The following is a 22,557-nucleotide window of genomic DNA, read 5'->3' as shown; positions in this document are numbered from 1 at the left end:
GGGATTCAGAGTCTGCTCACTGAAGAGACTGACTCCGAGTTGGCTGGCCACAACTGATATACTGGGCACATGGAAAAACAGGGTGACTTGGTGATGAAATACCAGCCTCTGTACAATTATTTCAATAGTGTTTCAGCAAGAAAAGGTGCAGAAAAAGATCTAATTCTAATATACGAGGGGTCCACACATAAGTCTGCCGGGAAGAAGCAATTCTTAAATCTATTGACACATATTTTCAAACAATTGTGTCTTCCTCCTGATGGAAGGGGGTGGAAGGGGGTATAACCGGAGTATAAGGGGGGGTCTTTGATCATGTTGGTTGCTTTCCCGAGGCAGTGGGAAGTGTAGACAGAGTCAATGGAAGGAAGGCTGGTTTTCATGATGGACTGAGCTGCATTCACAACTCTGTAATTTCTTGTGGTCTTGGACAGAACACTTGCCATACTAAGCTGTGATGCATCCGGATAGGATGCTTTCTATGATGCATCTATAAAAATTGGTAAGAGGCGTTGTTTACATGCTGAATTTCCTCAGCCTTCTGAGGAAGTAGAGACATTGGTGTGCTTTCCTGACTGTAGCATTGATGTAGATGGACCAGGATAGACTGTTGGTGATTTTTACTCCTGGGAACTTGATGTTCTTGATTACCTCCATCACAGCATCATTGATACAGATGGAGGTGTGTCCTCCACTCTGATTCCTGAAGTTGACAACAACTGCTTTGTTTTGCTGTCATTGAGGGAGAGTTTGTGTTATCGTTACACCCTGCCACCAAGCTGTCTATCTCCTTCCTGTACTGTCTCATCTTGGTCTCATATCTCCTTATGTGACTTAGTGCCAAAAGTTGTTTTATAAAATTCCTGTAAAACAGCTTGTGAAGTTTTATTGTATTCCATTGCATTACTGGCCTGCCTGAAAATAGGCTCTCAGGTCACTGTCTGCTGAGGCTTCATCTCAAGCTGATTATCCTGGCAGTGTCATGTATTCTCTCACTGCAGGGTGAGGAGGCAGGTCCTAAGCCTACCTCAGCTGGAATGGGAATCAAGTTGTACGTTTTGCTGCACCACATGTTGACCATCTAACCGAATGAGCTAGCTGGGTCCCTTTGTTGCATTAACAGTTCTTTATAATTACAAGTTGCTGAAATTGCTGACCTTACTATAAGTGAGTGGAAATCACCTCAAACGGCAACATGCAAATTGAATTATTTTAATGCACCCATTCAGCAACTATTTGGTGCTTTTCTGGAGCAGTGGTAATGCCCCTCTCTCTGAGGCAGGAGGCTCAGGTTCAAATCGCACCTCTTTCAAAGATGTGTCATAATTTGTCTGAACAGAAAGCAAAGAACTGCAGATGCTGGAGTTCTGAACCACGCAAAAGCAAAATTTTCCAGAGAAAAACAGCACCAGAAAGTTCTGATTTCTCTCCACAGATGCTGCCAGACCTGCTGAGTTTCTCTAGCGATCTTTTGTTTTGGTTAACATCTCTGAACATGCTGATTAACAAAACATCTCCAACAATTATTGTTGGCATGCGGTGACTTAATATATTAAAAATGTATCCAGTTTGCAGCAGGTTTCAGTGTTCTGAGACATTGGTGGCACAGTGGCTCAGTGGTTAGCACTCTGCCTCACAGCACCATGGACCCAGGTTCAATCCTAGCCTTGGATGACTGTCTGTGTGAAGTTTACACTTTCTCCTCGTGTCTGCGTGGGTTATCTTCCACAGTCTAAAAATGTGCAGGTTAGGTGGATCGACCATGCTAACTTGCCCATGGTGTGCAAGAGATGTGTAGGCTAGATGGATTAGCCATGGGGATTACAGGGATAGGGTGAGTCTCGGTGGGCTGCTCTTCAGAGGGTTGGTGTGGACTTGATGGGCTGACGGGTGTGCCTCCCCACTGTCGGGATTCTTTGATTGGAAGATATGTGTCCCAATGTGTCTTGAAACACAGAGTAAAGCTCAATCAGCTTCTAGAAATTCAGTGGACTAAAAGCGAGACTAGCTAGAACACATTTATAACTTACTAGTGATGGCAACTGAATGGTTCAATTTGTAATTATGTGGTGTGTTAGCTTGAAATCGGGCAAGTCTGCTTAACATTTTTAAGTAATCTCCTAAACGTATCAATCAGATGACTCACGTATGATTAATGCTATCACTCAACCTGATTCACATTGTGAAGATATTTATTTTATAGGGGAAAGCCCACACCAAGCCAGAAGGATGTGGTAAACAGGCAAATATGGGAGAGAAAGTATTAGACATTTCCAGTAAAGACACGTATAAATTAGTTGGGCCTCATGGAGATTAAGTCTCCTTGAAACTCACCAAAAATGACGTTTAGCTGAATTCTAGTAAGATTAAGGCAGTTTCTCTCTCCAATGGATGCGCTATAATTGAAAGAGGTGGGAAAAGAAAAATATTAAGCTCCAACTTGCTGTCTGATCATCCAGATTCCCTAAGACTTTCTGCTTGTAATTGCGCAAATCAAGTTTAGGAGAAACTTGAATCTAAATCTAAGCAGCACATTTCCACATCCATTTTAAAATGTGAGTTCTCCCAAACTCTTAGCCTAACAAATATAAATGAATTTTGTGGAAACTTTGTGTTCATTTGTACTGAGTTCTCAGTTTACATGACAACACTGTTATTTTCCATTGTGTATTGAATCAACTAGAATAAGGGTGGGAGAGATTCTACAGTCATTAACTTTGATCTGTTTGTTAGAAACCATTGTCTCCCTTTATGCTAATAAAAATGTTCTGTTTTAAACTGTGAAATCTTGTAGCTTCTTCATTTTTTCAGGTAATAGAACTTTTGATTTTTTCCCTAAAAAGTGAGTTACTAATTGAGTTTGGAATTGTGACAAAATGCAAGCTTGTGACAAATGCATAAATAAAAGGTGGAGCTTAATCAAAGAACAGCTACTGCGTGTCCTTGATAAATATGTACCTGTCAGGCAGGGAGGAAGTGGTCGAGCGAGGGAGCCGTAGTTTACTAAAGAAGTTGAATCTCTTGTCAAGAGGAAGAAGAAGGCTTTTATTAGGATGAGACATGAAGGCTGAGTTAGGGGGCTTGAGTGTTACAAGTTAGCCAGGAAAGACCTAAAGAGAGAGCTAAGAAGAGCCAGGAGGGGACATGAGAGGTCATTGGCAGATTGGATCAAGGAAAGTCCGAAAGCTTTCTATAGGTATATCAGGAATAAAAGAATGACTAGAGAAAGATTAGGGCCAAATGTTCTCCCCATGTTCAAGAAAGTGAGTAGAGACAACCCTGGTAATTATAGACCAATGAGCCTTACTCCGGTTGTGGGTAAAGTATTGGAAAAGGTTATGAGAGATAGGATTTATAAATATCTAGAGAGGAATAAGTTGATTAGGGATAGTCAACACGGTTTTGTGAAGCATAGGTCGTGCCTCATAAACCTTATTGAGTTCTTGGAGATGGTGACCGAACAGGTGGATTAGGGTAAATCATTTGATGTGGTGTATATGGATATCATTACGGCATTTGATAATGTTCCCCATGGTAGGCTAGTGCACAAAATATGGAGGCAAGGGATTGACGGTGATTTAGTGGTTTGGATCAGAAATTGGCTAGCTGAAAGAAGACAGAGAGTGGTGGTTGGTGGGAAATGTTCTTCCTGGACGTCAGTGGTGAACCACAAGGATCTGTTTTGGGGTCACTGCTGTTTGTCATTTTTATAAATGATCTGGAGGTGGGCATAGAAGGATGGGTTAATAAATTTGCAGATGACACTAAATTCAGTGGAGTTGTGGATAGTGCTGAAAGATGTTGCAGGTTACAGAGGGACATAGATAAGCTGCAGAGCTGGGCAGAGAGGTGGCAAATGGAGTTTAATGAGGAAAAGTGTGAGGTGAATCACTTCGGAAGGAGCATCAGGAATGAAGAGTACTGGGCTAATGGTAAGGTTTTTGGCAGTGTAGATGAACGGAGAGATCTTGGTGTCCAAGTACATAGATCCTTGAAAGTTGCCACCCAGGTTGGTAGGGTTGTTAAGAAGGCATAGCTTTTATTGGTAGAGGGATTGAGTTTCGGAGCCACGAGGTCATGCTGCAGCTGTACAAAATCCTGGTATGGGCACACTTGGAATATTGCATACAGTTCTGGTCACCACATTATAGGAAGGATATGGAAGTTTTGGAAAGGGTGCAGAGGAAATTTACTAGAATGTTGCCTGGTATGGAGTGAAGGTCTTATGAGGAAAGGCTGTGGGAATGAGGCTGTTTCATTAAAAAGGTTGAGAGGCGACTCAATTGAGACATATAAGATAATAAAGAGGGTTAGATAGAGTGGACAGTGAGAGCCTTTTTCCTTGCTAATGGTGATGGCTAGTTCGAGGGGACATAGCTTTAAATTGAGCGGTGATAGATATTGGACAGATGTCAGAGGTAGTTTCTTTACTCCGAGAATAGTAGGGGTGTAGAATGCACTGCCTGTGACAGTAGTAGACTCGGAGAAAGTGAGAACTGCAGATGTTGGAGTACCAGAGTTGAAAAATGTGGTGCTGGAAATACACAGCAGGAAGAAGGGCTTATGCCCGAAACGTCGATTCTCCTGCTCCTCGGATGCTGCCTGGCCTGCTGTGTTTTTTCCAGCACCACATTTTTCAACAGTAGTAGACTCACCAAAATTAAGGGCCTTTACATGGTTATTGGATGAAGATATGGATGAGGATGGTATAGTGTAGGATAGGTAGACTTCAGATTGGTTCCATAGGTCGGTACAAATTGAGGGCCGAAGGGCCTGTACTGTGCTGTAATGTTCTATGTTCTAAATCTTTATTAAAATGGAGAGAGTAGGGTTACAACTCTGTCAACTGAGTGTCCAAAACAAAATGTCCTCAGTTTTCGTGAATTTACCTCGATATTTACCTTTGGCCTCAATTTGTTTTAAAACTGGCAAAAGTTGAGTTGAAATAACAAAAGGGGCAAGTTGTAACTGAACACATGAATAAGAATCCTCTCCCAAGTTTAAATTGATTACCATCTCTTGGAATGTGTGCCCAGAGAGATTGCCTATAGTTCTAATGCCTGACATCACACTCACTATGGGACACAATGGCTGACCCCATTAAAGTTAATCAATTCAGGGATGGGAGGCTTTTAGTATAGTCCTTTACCATTTACTCCTCAAAGCTACCACCATAGATTCCTGAAATATTATGGTAAGGTGACAGCAGCCTGATGAAGGTGTGAGTTGGGCATCCAGAAAAGTACAGTTTTTCTAGTTTGCCTCCTGTGTTGAGGAGGTCTAATGAGCAAGCTTTCCCATCCACCTTCCACTTGGAGCCCCTTGATGAGGGAGTTGGGTGCACTCTGTCTCACCTCAGTGAAGTTACATCCAAATATACTCAGAGGAAGAAAACACGTGGTTTAAGACTCTGTGCTCGATTCCTAACCTTCCATGTCAGTTGCTTTGTTTGGGGGTGCATTGGCAAGGTTTTCACACCCTGACACAGAGCTCCGTGACCCTCCTGTCCAAGGCTTTATTGTATTAAATCTGATTCAGCTTCTAAGAAGTTAATTACAAAACACAGCTTTCAGAAAGTACAAGTTCTATTCCAATGGAATACTTATGCAGATGGCTTGCGACTGAGGCTTGGTAATAGCATCTGAGTAAAATTCATGCATTGAGGTCTTGGAGTGTCTCATTTACTTGAACTTAGCAGGGGTTGGTAGCAGGTTGCGCCCAGAAGCACATTAGTGTTTGGTTAATGGTTTAGCCTGAATACTGAGAGCTGGTAGAAGTTCAGAGGTCAAGGCTTTGGTTTCCTCTCCAGCTGGGAAATAAAGAAAACAGACTTGCAGGTAGTTTTGAAAATCTGGCAAGGGTACCAGATGCAGCAACTGGAAGTCCTCTTCTTTACTCTTGTTGCTGATCAAACTCAGAGAGGTTATTGACCAGAAAAGTTACGTTCAACCAGCAAACAGAGACAGGCATGTTTTGCTGTCTTGTTTCAGATCTCCAGCATCTGCAGTCATCTGTGGGATGCCTTATAGCATAGTGGGAAACGCTGTAATCTGAGAGCTAGAGCACATGGTTTGAGTTCCACTCTAGGAGATGGTGGCCAAGGAAACCAGGTGCTTTCATGACCTGGTTAAAAAAAATATTGATTATCAATCTGTAAATCCTGTCAATATACCTGAGGTAGACAATAAAAGTGGATGGGGGCGGTTTCCTTGTCAGAACACTTTCTCTGTGTTAAAAGGCATCACCAGCAGCTTCTTCATAATCCTCTTTGCTTCAAGTATCTATCAACTATATCAGATTCCAATCAATAACTCTATTGCAGTCTCCTGAGATGCTGCCAGACCTGCTGAGTTTCTCAAATACTTTCTGCTTGTAATTCAGATTTCCAGCATCCACAGTACTCTTTGATACCCACAGGTCTGTGTACTTGTGAATTTGGCCCACACCTTTCATTCATTCACCAGATGTGGGCATTGTTGGCCAGGCCAGTATTTATTCCCTGATTGCCCACAATTAAGAGTCACCTACATTGCTGGAGTCACACATAGACCAGATTAGGTAAGGATGACAGTTTCCTTTCCCAAAGAGCGTTAGTGAACCAGATGGGTTTTTCTGATAGTGGTTTCATGATCCTATTTATAATCTTGATTTTTATAGACTTCAAAGTCCATATCTGCTCTGGTGGGATTCGAACCAAGGTCCACAGAACATAACCTGGGACGCTGGATAAATAATCTAGTGATGACGCCACTAGGCCATTGCCTCCCTTTCTCTAGTCTGATCACACGTCCTTCATGGTACATGGGAGAGTTACACTAGAGCGGTACCCATGTTTTATGTTGCCTGCAGAATTTATTAGATTCCCTACAGTGTAGAAACTAGCCATTTGGCCTAACAAGTCCACACCGACTATTCGAGAGTGACCCACCCAGATCCATTTCCCTCTGACTAATGCACCTAATACTATGGGCTATTTAGCCTGGCCAATTCACCTAACCTTATATCTTTGGACTGCGGGAGGAAACCGGGGCACCTGGAGGGAACCCACACAGACACAAGGAGAACATGCAAACTCCACACAGACAGTCACCTGAGGCTGGAATTGAACCCAGGTCCCTGGCGCTGTGAGGCAGCAGCATTAACCACTGAGCCACCATGCCACCAGTGTTTCAGAACACTGAAAACTGCTGTAAACTGGGTACATTTTTAACATATTGAGTCACCGCAGGTTAATAATACTTGTTGGAGATATTTTCTTAATCAGCATGTTCAGAGGTGTTAAACAAAAACAAATTGCTGGAGAAACTCAGCAGGTCTATGGAGAGACATCAGAGCTTTCTGGTGCTGTTTTTCTTGAGAAAACCCTGCTTTTACATGTTTCAGAACTCCAGCATCTGTAATAATATATCTGCTTTCTGTCCAGATAAATAATTACACATCTTTGGAAAAGGTTCGATTTGAACCGAGATCTCCCGGCTCAGAGGTAGGGACATTACCACTGCTCCAGAAGAGCACCAAATATTTGCTGAATGGGTGCATTCAAATAATTCAATTTGCACGTTTACATTTGAGGTGATTTCGACGCACTTATAGTAAGGTCAGCAATGACAGCAACTTGTAATTATAAGGAACTGTTAACGCAACAAAGGGACCCAGCTAGCTCAGCCGCCCCCAAAGTCTGTTCTGTTATCCCCTGTGGGAATGGGAACTTGTTGTACTTTGATTTTCTATATTATCATCAACCTGTTAACTTATTATCTGATCTGACTTCAGCAAAGTGTTCATTTGATCAACTTTCAAAAGATTGCAGAATTTTTAGCCTGTGCAAGATCTTAATGTCTAGTTCAGATGGCAGATGGCTTTCATTGTTCCAACCCACGTCATGTTATTGTACAGCTAGGCATTAAGGAATTAAGGTAAGTACCTGATCACACATGAAGAAGGATCATGTTGCGAAACAGGCAGGTTACACTGAAATTGAGAGGTTATCTGAGCAGATCCAGTGTTTTAAAAATGTTTTTATTTCTTTCATTAGTACATGCATATTAAATCAATCCATGTTCCTGCCCTATACAATGGCAGCATATAGATACTGAATATTGACTACTTTTAGGACAGTTTGTTTCCCTGTGTTGATTTAACATGTGACTATAAGATGAATTGTTGCTTTAAAGTTAAGGCATTGTTAGCATCAAGAAATTACGGTCTTATTGTTTGCAGTCCAAGAAACAAAGAAGTACAATTAATATTCTCTAACAGAAAAATGCAACTGACCAGGTGAGGGTCAGTGATGTAGTGGTAACCAGTGACAGCACTCTCACCTACTGCTCTAGGGACATGGGTTCAAATACAACCATAGCAAATAGTGAAATTTGAATTCAGTAAAAATTTGGAATATACAAAATTCAGCCAACTTATAAATCACTCAATTCCTGAAAACACACCTTCGGTTGACCATTGTCTTTTAAAGTTGGAAATCTGGCAAAGTCAACATGGCTTTGTGCGTGGGAAATCATGTCTCACAAACTTGATTGAGTTTTTTGAAGAAGTAACAAAGGAGATTGATGAGGGCAGAGCAGTAGATGTGATCTATATGGACTTCAGTAAGGCGTTTGACAAGGTTCCCCATGGGAGACAGATTAGCAGGGTTAGATCTCATGGAATACAGGGAGAACTAGCCATTTGGATACAGAACTGGCTCAAAGGTAGAAGACAGAGGGTGATGGTGGAAGGTTGTTTTTCAGATTAGAGGCTTGTGACCAGTGGAGTGCCACAAGGATCGGTGCTGGGTCCTCTACTTTTAGTCATTTACATAAATGATTTGGATGCGAGCATAAGAGGTACAGTTAGTAAGTTTGCAGATGACCCCAAAATTGGAGGTGTAGTTGTCAGCGAAGAGGGTTACCTCAGATTACAACAGGATCTGGACCAGATGGACCAATGGGCTGAGAAGTGGCAGATGGAGTTTAATTCAGATAAATGCGAGGTGCTGCATTTTGGGAAAGCAAATCTTAGCAGGACTTATACACTTAATGGTTAGGTCCTAGGGCGTGCTGCTGAGCAAAGAGACCTTGGAGTACAGGTTCATAGCTCCTTGAAAGTGGAGTTGCAGGTAGACAGGATAGTGAAGACGGCGTTTGATATGCTTTCCTTTATTGGTCAGAGTATTGAGCACAGGAGTTGGGAGGTCATGTTGCGGTTGTACAGGACATTGGTTAGACCACTGTTGGAATATTGCATGCAATTCTGGTCTCCTTCCTATCGGAAAGATGTTGTGAAACTTGAAAGGGTTCAGAAAAGATTTACAAGGATGTTGCCTGGGTTGGAGGATCTGAGCTACAGGGAGAGGCTGAACAGACTGGGGCTGTTTTCCCTGGAGCGTCGGAGGCTGAGGGGTGACCTTATAGAGGTTTACAAAATTATGAGGGGCATGGATAGGATAAGCAGACAAAGTCTTTTGCCTGGGGTTGGGGAGTCCAGAACTAGAGGGCATAGGTTTAGTGTGAGAGGGGAAAGATATAAAAGAGACCTAAGGGGCAACTTTTTCATGCAGAGGGTGGTACTTGTATGGAATGAGCTGCCAGAGGAAGTGGTGGAGGCTGATACAATTGCAACATTTAAGAGGCATTTGGATGGGTATATGAATAGGAAGGATTTGGAGGGGTATGGGCCGGGCGCTGCCAGATGAGACTAGATTGGGTTGGGATATCTGGTCGGCATGGACGGGTTGGACCGAAGGGTCTGTTTTCATGCTGTACATCTCTATGACTCTATGATACTATCTTATCTGATCTGGCCTATCTGCAGTTGACTACAGATGGAAAGCAATGCTGTTGACTCTTAACTACCATCCGAGCAAATATGGATGGGTTGATTGTTAGCCTAATCAGTGATGCCCACATCACTTGAACAAATAAAACAAAATACAGCAAGTGAGTTCATAAAAGAGTTGAAGCTCACCATTGAAGGAGAAGATGATTAATTGTTCAAAATGGTGCCTTAGAATTGATGCTTTAGCTATGTGATGCACTACACTTGGGGTCTTACCTTGAGGCTGAAAATCACCCATCAGTAAATGCATAACAACCAAACTATGTGGAGTATTACAGCTGAATACAAAAAACTGCTGGAGATCACAGCAGGTCAGGTAGCATCCACAGAGAGAAAGCAAGCTAACATTTCAAATCTAAATGAAGGGCCAACTAGACTCAAAACATTAGCTTGCTTTCTCTCCATGGATGCTGCCAGACCTGTTGTGATCTCCAGTGTTTTTTTTTGTTTTCAGGACAGATTCCAGTAATTTGCTCCTAGAATATTACGTTGTCATTTAACCCCAAATAAATAAAGCTTCTGGAATGAGAAAGAAGGCAAAGTTAGCTATTCCTTAAAATAGCTCCTGCAAAGTCCAACTGCATTGGGTAACCCCAAGTTGGGAACATCTCCACCATCCATGTACTAGTTCAAACATAGTGCACAAATCCTTTGTCTTCCCTTGTACTGTTTTACAATCACAGTAGAGACTAACTTTTAAGAAGGAAATTGAAAGCAAGCTAACATTTCAAATCTAAATGAAGGGCCAGCTACATGGAATCACATGGGATTCGTGGTGGGCTGGCTAGATAGATACAAAACTGGCTTGGTCATAGAAGACAGACGGTAGTGGTGGAAGAGTGTTTTTCGGAATGGAGACCAATAACTAGTGGTGTTCCAAATGGATCCAGTCTTCAGTCCTCTCTTGTTTATATAAATATATAAATGAGGAAAATGGGATTGGTCTGATTAGTAAGTTTGCAGATGACATGCAGATTGATGGAGTTGCTGACAGTGCCAACATTAGTGAAAGGAATCACAGGATATAGATAAATTGGTAAATTGGGCACAGAAATGGCAGATGGAATTTAATCCTGACAAATGTGAAGTGATGCATTTTGGAGGACCAAATTTAGATGTGAATTATACTGTCAATGGCAGAACTCAAAGGAACATTAACATACAGACGGATCTGGGCATGCAGACCCACAGTTCCCTAAAAGTGGCAAAACAGGGAACTAAGATGACTTGAGAAGGCATATGGTAGCGGCCAGATCATGGAGTACAAGAGTTGGCAAAAGGTGTTGCACCTATATAAAAACTCCTGTTAGGCCACATTTGGAGTGTTACGTGCAGTTTTGGTTGCCCCATTATCAGGAGGACATGGAAGCTTTGGAGAGAGTACAGAGAAGGTTCATCAGGATGTTGCCTGGTCTTGAGGGCATTGGCTATGCGGAAAGGTTAGAACAACTAGGATTGTTTTCACTGGAAAGATGGCGGCTGAGAGGAGACCTAATAGAGATCTACAAACCTATGAAAGGCATGGATATAGTTAGAGGCTTTTTCCCAGGGTTGAAGCTTCAATTACAAGGGGTCACAGATTCAAGGTGACGGGGGAAAGTGTAAGGGAGATGTGCAAGGGAAGTCTTTCGCACAGAGAGTGGTAGGAGCCTGGAACTCACTGCCAGAAGAGGTGTTGGAAGCTGGCACATTGGTGACAATTAAGAGGCATCTGGATGGTCACATGAATAGGGAGGGAATCGTGGGATGTGGACAGAATGAGGGCAGAAGGTTTGCTTTTTAGTTTAGTTAGGGCATGATGATTGGCGCCCGAAGGACCCGTTCCTGTGCTGCACTTTTCTTTGTTCTTTGAAAACCATGCAGACATGTGAAGAATGTACAAACTCCACACAGTTGCCTGAGAGTGGAATCAAACCCGGGTCCCTGGTGCTGTGGGACAGCACTGCGAACTACTGAGCCACCATGCCACCCCATTGTAGGGGTTGATTGTGGTTTTTTTCTTCGTTTGACCAAGGTGCACCTGTTGTTTGATCTTAGCCATCCAGAAATAGACAAGGACCATTTCACTTTCTTGAATGTTTAACCACTGATTGAATCTAAAAATAAAATTCATGGCTGAAATGTTTCAGCCACTGAATTGAAACTGAAAACTGATGTAAAAGCATATATATGAATTTTCAACGATTAAATTAAACTGTGGTTGATCGGTGTCTATCTGTGTTTGATTTGTAGCCATTCCAAAGCAAACCTATTAATCTCAGATTCAGCATTTTTGATTAATTTTGCTTTAAAGCCTTATCAACTTAAATTTATAATTTAAGAATGTACAGTTACATTTCTAAAACTCTGTGACCTCAGTCTCAGTTCCGCTCTCTGCAGCTAGATCCTCAGCCTTCCTACCCACAGACCGCTATCAGTGAAGATTCTGCCCAGGACTGTACGAAACTATAGCAGGTGGTGTGCACAGCCTAGACTAGCACAGAAGCCAACCTTCCATCCATGGACTCCATTTACACAACTCGCTGCTGCAGAAAGACTGCCAACATCATCAAAGACCTGTCACAACCTGGTAATGATCTCCTGCAACTTCTTCCATCAGGCAGAAGATGCAGGAGCCTGAACACATGCACCAGCAGGTTCAGGAACAGCTTTTCCCAGCCGTTATTAGACTGATGAATAAACTCTTTAGCGTCAAATAATGCTGATCTTGCTAATGTTGATCTCACCTAGTGCACATCCTGTGCAATGTAACCTGTGTGCCTCCGTCTAAGAATTTTTAACAACCTCTGATCTGCACATCCATGCTTACAGAAATCTGGCTGTACTGCTCGTAAAAAATGCTTTTCACTGTACTTTTGTACATATGACAATAAATCAATCAATCAATCCTTTGTTTCTGTAAGTACCCCTGATGTATCATAGCTGGGGTCAGTTGGCTGGATGGCTAGTTGTAATGCGGAATGATCTCAATGACATGAGTTTAATTCTCCCCACTGCAGAGCTTAGCATGCAGGATTTCCCTTTTTAAACTCTCCCCTTGTCTGATGTGTGGTCACCATCTAGTGAAACCACCACCAGGCATCTCTCTCAGATGAGAGAATGGCATTCTGGGGAGGTTACTTTAGTACCTACCCCAGTGACAAAATGTTTACATGTCTGCACAGAATCTCTGATGTAGGGATTCATTATACCTTTCAAATCACTATTAGAGAAATAAGTGCAAACTAAGTCTGTGCCAGCTGAATAATGAGAAGAGAAATTACATTAATGTCAATTTCACTGACTGGTGTTAAGCTTATTGAACTCATTGTTCGTTCTGTATGCAACTCCGTTCTTGTGTCAAGCAATACCATTGCCTGGTTTCAGATTATCTTTTGGACGTGACTCATTTAACAGAAAAAAAACGCCTCTGTGATTTCAAGAAGATATCCTAGAATTCTAAGAAATAGTGCTTCCAGAAAGTGAATATCCTGTTGTGAGATCACCGATAATATTGTTGTGGACTCTTCCACAGTAATTGTGCCCCGAGTATTTGGTGACATTTAGGCACCACTTTCCAGAACATTTGATCTAATGTTGCAATTGGTTTTGATACCAGGAATTGCTACACATTGACTGATATTAACCAAATTCCAAGACTGAACCACCTGAGCAGAATTTATCACTGTTCAGATTGAAAAATGCAGTTAACTTGAGTTAGTTCATTGTAAAAACATTCAAAATCACTTCAGAAAACTGTTCAAACTAACTCTGAGACACACAGGGATAGCATACATATGCTCATTTTACATTTCTTCTGACCAATTGCTCTCTAAATTCAAGGTGTTGTGATTGTAATGAGATCAGCCAGGTGAATGCCATAGAATATGGCATGGTGGCTCAATGGTTAGCACACTGCCAGGGACCTGGGTTTGATCCCTGCCTTGGACTACTGTCTGTGTGGAGTTTGCACATTCTCACCGTGTCTGCGTGGGTTTCCTCCAGGTGCTCTGTTTTCTCCCCATAATCCAAAGATGTGCAGGAGAGGTGAATTGGTCATGATAAATTGCCCATAGTGTTAGATGCATTAGTCAGGGGTAAATATAGGATAGGGGAATGTGTCCGGGTGGATTACTGGTCGGAGGGTTGGTGTGGCTTCGTTGGGCCAAAGGGCCAGTTTCCATGTTGTAAGGAATCTAATCTAATATGAGTTCCTGACTGGGGCTATTAACTTGGTTCAATCAGTGAGCCTGGACTGACAGATAAGAACAGGACTGGCAGGGGTTCTGCTCATTCTGAGAGCCGCTTTGAAGGATTGAATTAGTGTCAAAGACTCTGCACATGTAAATAAAAGGTGATTTGGTGATGGGATACTGGTCTCTGTAGAGTCATTTCACAAGGTATCTCTTGTCACTTTGCTGCAAACATCCTCTTAGTACATTTAATTGATTTAGCAATTTAAACCCTTTCTTCTAAACTGGCTAAATTTACTTTTTGCTGGATGAATAGGGGTTAACGTAATTGAGTGTTTGACTGCGTCACATTTCACACATGCGTCACTTTTCATTGTCAAAAACAGATTCTTGAACAGTTTAATGTACACTCAATGTCAGCAGCAGCTTTAACTGTGTACAGACAGACCTGTGCTTCTAGATATTTCTGTAATCTCCTCTCTCCATCCAAGCACACTTGACAGTCAAATAGTTATCATGACCTTGCTATTGTACACCGTATGTTTATTATGTATACAGGATTTCTGTTTGTTAACTTGAAAAACTGATAAAGCTGTGAGTAAACAGACACTTGTTTTCTGTCTGTTGTGACTGTGTTTTTCGTTAGAATGTGAATTGAAACCGAATCCCAGTTGTCAATAATCTGAAGTCCACTTGCAACCTGCATAGACCTTCCCATAATTGAGAGGCTTCTCTCTTACCTCTTTCTGATAAAGGTAAACACGTCAGCTTAATAAACAATTATTGACTCAGCATTGGACTCCCAATTGTCAGTATTTCTTACCTTCATCACTGCCACCGTGTTCATTCATCCTCTAAACTTTCCTTCCTTTTTCCTGCTGAGGTATATAAATACAAATATGTTGAAATCAACCCTTATGGCACCAGCCCTTCCTTTAATTCCTTCTCCTAACCTTAAAACTCAAACTTATCGAACTCTTCGTTCAACATTCACATAAAATATTTTTAAATCTCTAGGTTTGTTTTATCTAAATGGCACATTGTTGATTTGTCTTTTTTCACTCTTCAACCTGAACTATATGTCATCTCCAATAAAGAAGAAGGCCTAAATTTAGACAGCATTTAATCAAAGTACAATCTGGCTGGATTATATTTGTGTCTTTAAAGAAATGACTTTGCTCAGAAACAGTGGTGCTTTCATAAGATTGTATGAAATAGGATTACAAATAGTCCATTCAGCCCCTAGAGCCTGCTCTGCCAGTCGGGTCTGGTCTGATCTGCCTGCCTTTCACTTGACACAAAAAACCTTTCTCACTCAGACTTGAATTTATTCAATCAGTGTGCACATTTGAAATGTGAGAATAGGTTGCAGATGGCTGTTTATTGTTGTGATTAAATGCAAATAACTGACTGTGAGACTTTACATCAGGGACCCTGCTACGATTCCCAAATTTGGTGCAACTGAGTGCAGAGTTATAAGTTAGGTGTGTTATCAATGACTTTCTTGGCTTGAAGTAGAGAAGTCATCTTTAGATATTGACTCACCCTGGAAAGAAGTATTTAGCATTGCAATTTTGTTTCCAGGACTGCTTCAGTTTGAATAAGGTAAGAGCAGGAACAGCAATTGAGTTGAATGATCAGCCACGATCATAATGACTGGGGAAACAGGCTTGAATAGCCGACTACTGCAAGATAATGCCAACATAAAATGTTATAAATATACCATACCTCTTGATGCTTTATCTCATTGGCATATTTGGAAATAAATACTAACAACAACTTACCCGTGTGCATTTGCTCTGATGAATTTGTTACGTAATAACACTGTGGCTATGAGTTCATGAACTGCAGCATCCAATCTTCATGTGACAGAACATAATTAGGTAATCAGATCAGCTATGGTCTAACTGAGAAGTGGAACAGGCTCAATTAAGTTTGAATAGCATTTTCCTGTTATAGCGTCAGAGTCATAAAGCACAGAAACAGACCGTTGGGTCTAACTCATCCACACAAACCAGGCATTCCAATCTGATCTTGTCCCATTTTCCAGCATTTGGGCCCCAGTATCCTTCTAAAGCATTCCTCTTCATGTTCCCATCCAGATGCCTTTTAAATGTTGCAGTTGTACCAGCCTCCACTACTTCCTCTGGCTGCTCATTCCATACATGCAATACCCTCTGTATAAAATAGTTACCCCTCTGGTCCTTTTTAAATCCTTCCTTTCTCACCTTAACCCTATGCCATCCAGTTTTGGATTTGCCCCATCTTAGGAAAAGGAGCTTGGCAATTCACCCCATCCATACGCCTCATGTTTGTGTAAACTTCTATAAGGTCACCCTTTAGCCTCCCCGATGCTTCAGGGCAAAAAAAAAAGCCCCAGCTTATTCAGCCTCTCCCTATAACTCGAACCCTCCAGTCCCAGCAACCTCCTTGAAAATCTTTTTTGCATCCTTGCAAGTTTAATAACATCCTTCCTCCCAAAGGGCAACCAGAATTGAATGCAGTATTAATGGCCTCACTAATGTCCTGTGTAGCTGCAACATGATGTCCCAACTCCTTTACTCCTCCTCCTGACCAGTTGCCGGAACACTAATTAGTGGTGTTACCTTAGTGAAACTCTTGATCAAAGAATCCCACATGTTAACACCAAATAGAGTTTTGGGAGCAGACTACTTTGGGATGATGAGTTTGTTTGATAACAGAGAATGCAGTCAGCACAGGCCTCTGGTTTCAACTCTAGCCTGAAAGAAAATTTGAGGGTCTGCTGAAATCAGCTCACTTTCTCATCAGGTCATACAATCGTTCATGCTGGAATGAAGATTGGCAAATTACCTGTCAGAATTCTTCCATTTCATGACAAATTTGAAACTTTTCTTTCTTTAAGTGACATGATAAATTAATCAGGGGTATTTCACTGTGAATAATGCTCTACAGTTTGAATTCAGTTGAATTAAATTTATTGTCACGTGTACCGAGGCACAGTGAAAAGCTTTGTCTTGCGAGCAATACAGGCAAGTCACAGAGTTAAGTAGCATAGATAGTAAATAATAGGTAAACAACTGTAAAAACAAAAGCATAGGTACAGACGAATATTGAGAGTTTGTGAGTTCATTCAGTATTCTAACAATAGTAGGGTAGAAACTGTTGTAAAACAGGCTGGTTTGTGTGTTTAGGTAAAAACAATGACTGCAGATGCTGGAAACCAGAGTCTAGATTAGAGTGATGCTGGAAAAGCACAGCAGTTCAGGCAGCATCCAAGGAGCAGTAAAATCGACGTTTCAGGCAAAAGCCCTTCATCGGGTTCCTGATGAAGGGCTTTTGCCCGAAACATCCATGTTACTGCTCCTCAGATGCTGCCTGAACTGCTGTGCTTTTCCAGCACCACTCTAATCTCGACCCTGATGTGTGTGTTTCGGTTTCTGTACCTTTTCGCTGATGGTAGAGGTTGTAGAAAAACATTGCCAGGGTGGGATGGATCTTTGAGAATGCTGGCGGCCTTTCCTTGACAGCAGGCCTGGGAGATGGATTCTATAGACGGGAGGTTGGCCTTTGTGACTGTCCGGGCCCAGTTCACCACTCTCTGTAACCATCTCCAATCCTGAATGGTACAGTTGCCACACCAGGTAGTGATACATCCAGACAGAATGCTCTCTATGTCGCACCTATAAAAGTTGGCAAGGGTGTTTGCCGTCATGCCAAATTTCCTCAGCTGCATGAGGGATTTGGTCAATGGTAAAACTCTCTTCTGAGTAGATAATTATGAAGGCAAGCCCCTTTTTAAATCAATGAGCACATCATTTAGGCTTTATAGAGCTGCTATATTTTGGATCAAACATTAAACTGAGGCTCTGTGTACCCTCACAGGTGGACATGAAAATCACATGGCACTGTTGCAAAAAGATCAGTATTTATGCCAGTCTTAATCTCTCAAACAATAGCATTAGATGTGGTCATTTGTGTCAATGCTGGTTGTGCTTTGCTGTGCAATTTGGCTGCTGTGCATCCCTATATGGAATAGTAACCAGATTTCACAAGTAAAAAATTGATCAAGTGCTTCTGAACAGCTTGTAATCTGAAGCTGCAACATAAATATGTAAATGCTTTCCTTTCTTATTCAATTCTATTAGTTTTGTTTTGAGTCTTGAATGCCTATAACAAAGCAATTTGCTAACTAGAAATTGCCCATACAAATATTAACTAATTTAGAGGATTATCTACAGGAGAAAGTGAGGACTGCAGATCAGAGTCGCAGAGTGTGGTGCTGGAACAGCACAGTAGGTCAGGCAGTATTCAGAGGAGCAGGAGAATCAATGTTTTGAGCATAAGCTCTTCATCGGGAATGTGGGGGTGGGGGGATGTGGGCTGAGAGATAAATAGGAGGGTGTGTAGTTCTGGTGTGAAGGTAGCTTAGAAGGCGATAGGTGGGCAGGCGGGGGATGATGTCGATAGGTCCGAGTAGAGGGTGGAGCGGATAGATGGGAAGGAAGACTTACTGATGAGGCAGTTCAAGAGGACAAATGCTGGGTTGGGGAGTTGGATCTGGGCTGAGGTGGGCGGTGGGGAGATGAGGAAACTGGTGAAATCGACAGTGATGCCGTGTGGTTGGAGGGTGCCATTGTAGAAGATGAGGCATTGTTCCTCCAGGCATCAAGTGGCTAGGATTTGGCGATGGAGGAAGCCCAGGACTTGGATGTCCTTGGCGGAATGGGAGAGGGAGTTGAAGTGGTCACTCACAGGGTGGCGGCGTTGTTTGGTGCGAGTGTCCAAGAGATATTTCTTGAAATTTTTTTTTCTTATTCCCTACGGTGTGGAAACAGGCCCTTCGGCCAAACAAGTGCACACCAACCCTCTGAAAAGTAACCCACCCAGACCCATTTCCCTCTGACTACTGCACCTAACACTATGGGCAATTTAGCCTGGCCAATTCACCTGACCTGCACATCTTTGGATTGTGGGAGGAAACCGGAGCACCCGGAGGAAACCCACTCATACATGGAGAATGTGCAAACTCCACACAGACAGTCACCCGAGGCTGGAGTCGAACCGGGGACCCTGGTGCTGTGAGGCAGCAGTGCTAACCACTGAGCTACTGTGCCACACCAAATGCTCCACAAGTTGGCATCCTGTCTCCCCAATCTAGAGGAGACCACATCGAGAGCAATGGACATAGTGGATGAGGTGTTTGCAGGTGCAGGAAAATCTCTGCTGGATGTGGAAGCAGCCTTTGGGCCCTCAGATGGAAGTGAGGGGAGAGGTGTGGGCACAGGTAGTTGTGGCAAGGGAAGGTGCCAGGAGTGGAGGGTGGGTTGGTGTGGGGCATGGACCTAACGAGGGAGTCGCAGAGGGAATAGTCTCTGCAGAATGCTGAAAGAGGTGGGGAGGGAAATATACCTCTGGTGGTGGGGTCAGATTGTAGGTGGCAGAATGGTGGAAGATGATGTGTTGATCTGGAGATTGGGGTGCAAGGTGAGGATCAGGGCATTCTATCCTTGTTGAAGTTGCAAGGCGATCGCTAAATGCAGGTGGGGGGTGATAGTGATAGAGGGTAGAGTGAATAGATGGGAAGGCAGATTACCTGGTGAGGCAGATCAAGAGGATGGTGCTGGTTGGGGAGTTGAATCTGGGATGAGGTGGGGGGAGGGGAGATGAGGAAAGTGGTGAAATTAACATTGATATAGTGGGGTTGGAGGGTCCCAAGGTGGAAGATGCGGCATTCTTCTTCAAAGCGTCAGGTGGCAAGAATTTGGCAGTAGAGAAGGCCCAGGACTTGCCTGTACCTGGCAGAGTGGGAGAGGGAGTTGAAGTGGTCGCTTCAAGGGCAGAGGATTATTTGGCTGATGAATTACAAATATATATGCCTATTTGTGGCTGACAATAACAATTAAAGTACTTACCTTTGTGCTGGAAGAAGACAATATTCTTTTTATTTTGCAAACTTATCCGCTTTTTAGCATCACTGTGGCCACCAGCTTTTGATAACTTGGTCCATGCTGTTTGGTGACATTAGCCAAGTTATTGTAGGGTGTTAAGATGGAGAAGTTTCAACAACTGGTGAAGAATACTAAGTATAAAACAATTTAATGGTATTGTAATATATTTACAGCTGTGAGAACCTGACCTTACACTGGCTTCCTTGCATGATAGTTTCTGTTAGACTGTCAGATTGCGAGAGTAGTTGCACAAAATATGGGACAATACAGCACAGAAACAGGCCCTTTGGCCCACCATGTCTGTGCTGACCATGATGCCATTCTAAACTAATATACACATGGTCCATATCCCACAATTCCCTGCCTCTTCATGTTTGTCTCAATGCCTCTTAATGTTGCTATCACCTCTGCTTTTTCCACCTCCCATGGTAGCGTGTTCCATGCACCTACCACCGTTTGTGTAAAGAGCTTGTCTTGCACATCTCCTTTAAACTTAACCCTCTCATCTTAAACCAATGCACACAGATATTTGACATTGCCTCTCTGGGAAAAATACTCCGACGATCCACCTAGTCCATGCCTCTCAATTTTATATATTTGTATTAGGTTGCCCCTCAGCCTCTGGCACTGGGGTGAAAGCCATTTCTCACTTTTTTGTAAGAAATGGCTGACTATACAGTTAACCCTTTGTCAGACTGCTGTATTAGTTAAAGAGAGCTCCTGATTCCATGATACACTATGGGGAATGAGGACTTCAGAATCATCTGACAGCAGTTCCAGAGTTGATGTTGCCTGAGAATACATTAAAAACTAAACCTAGGCTGAAACAGGATGGGAATTTGTGTGATCACTTCATGGGAGGGCAGGTATAATGTAGGAGAACATACCCAAGGGTTAACATGCTGGCATTGACTGTTCATTTCATGTGTAGTATGGCTACCTCAACAATACAAGTAAGGTGTTGTGGCAATAGAAAAGAAACAGCAAATATTCTATGGATTGTCACTTACCATGAGCTATCTGTAAGAATAACAGGGTGGTTATGGTAGGGGATTTTAACTTTCCAAACATAGACGGGGACTGCCATAGTGTTAAAGGTTTAAATGGAGAGGAATTACTCAAAGGTTTAGATGGAGAGGAAAACGTACAAGACAATTTTCTGATTCAGTGTGTGGATGTACCTACTAGAGAAGGTACAAAACTTGAACTCCCCTTGGGAAATAAGGCAGGGCAGGTGACTGAGGTCTCAGTGGGGGAGCACTTTGGGACCAGCGACCATAATTCTATTCGTTTCAAAATAGTGACAGAAAAGGATAGACCAGATCTAAAAGTTGATGTTCTAAATTGGAGAAATGCCAATTTTGACGGTATCAGGCAAGAACTTTCGAAAGCTGATTGGAGGCAGATGTTCGCAGGTCAAGGGACAGCTGGAAAATGGGATAACAAGAATCCAGAGAAAGTATATTCCTGTCAGGGTGAAAGGGATGGCTGGTAGGTATAGGGAATGCTGGATGACTAAAGAAATTGAGGGCTTGGTTAAGAAAAAAAAGGAAGCATATGTCAGGTATAGACAGGATAGATCGAGTGAATCCTTAAAAGAGTATAAAAGCAGTAGGAGTATACTTAAGAGAGAATTCAGAAGGGCAAAACAGGGACATGAGATAGCTTTGGCAAATAGAATTAAGGAGAAGCCAAAGGTTTTTTACAAATATATTAAAGACAAAAGAGTAACTAGGGAGAGAATAGGGCCCCTCAAAGATAAGCAAGGTGGCCTTTGTGTAGAGCCACAGATAATAGGGGAGATACTAAATGAATATTTTGCATCAATATTTACTGTGGAAAAGGATATGGAAGATATAGACTGTAGGGAAATAGACGGTGATATCTTGCAAAATGTCCAAATTACAGAGAAGGAAGTCTTGAAATGAGTAAAGGTGGATAAATCCCCAGGACCTGATCAGGTGTACCCGAGAACTCTGTGGAAAGCCAGAGAAGTGATTGCTGGGCCTCTTGCTGAGATATTTGTATCATCAATAGTCACAGGTGAGGTGCTGGAAGACTGGAGGTTGGCAAACATGATGCCACTATTTAAGAAGGGTGGTAAAGACAAGCCAGGGGGCTATAGACCGGTGAGCCTGACCTCAGTGGTGGGCAAGTTGTTGGAGGGAATCCTGAAGGACAGGATGTACATGTAGTTGGAAAGGCAAGGACTGTTTCGGGATAGCCAACATGGCTTTGTGCATGGGAAATCATGTCTCACAAATTTGATTGAGTTTTTTGAAGAAGTAATAAAGAAGATTGATGAGGGCAGAGCAGTAGATGTGATCTATATGGACTTCAGTAAGGCGTTTGACAAGGTTCCCCATGGGAGACAGATTAGCAGGGTTAGATCTCATGGAATACAGGGAGAACTAGCCATTTGGAGACAGAACTAGCTCGAAGGTGGAAGACAGAGGGTGGTGGTGGATCATTGTTTTTCAGACTGGAAGCCTGTGACCAGTGGAGTGCCACAAGGTTTGGTGCTGGGTCCTCTACTTTTTGTCATTTACATAAATGATTTGGATGCGAGCATAAGAGGTACAGTTAGTAAGTTTGCAGATGACATCAAAATTGGACAGCGAAGAGGG

The sequence above is a fragment of the Hemiscyllium ocellatum genome, chromosome 23 (genome assembly GCF_020745735.1).
Source record: "Hemiscyllium ocellatum isolate sHemOce1 chromosome 23, sHemOce1.pat.X.cur, whole genome shotgun sequence".
NCBI classification, from domain to species: Eukaryota; Metazoa; Chordata; class Chondrichthyes; order Orectolobiformes; family Hemiscylliidae; genus Hemiscyllium; species Hemiscyllium ocellatum.
Note: the sequence above shows the minus strand (reverse complement) of the source record.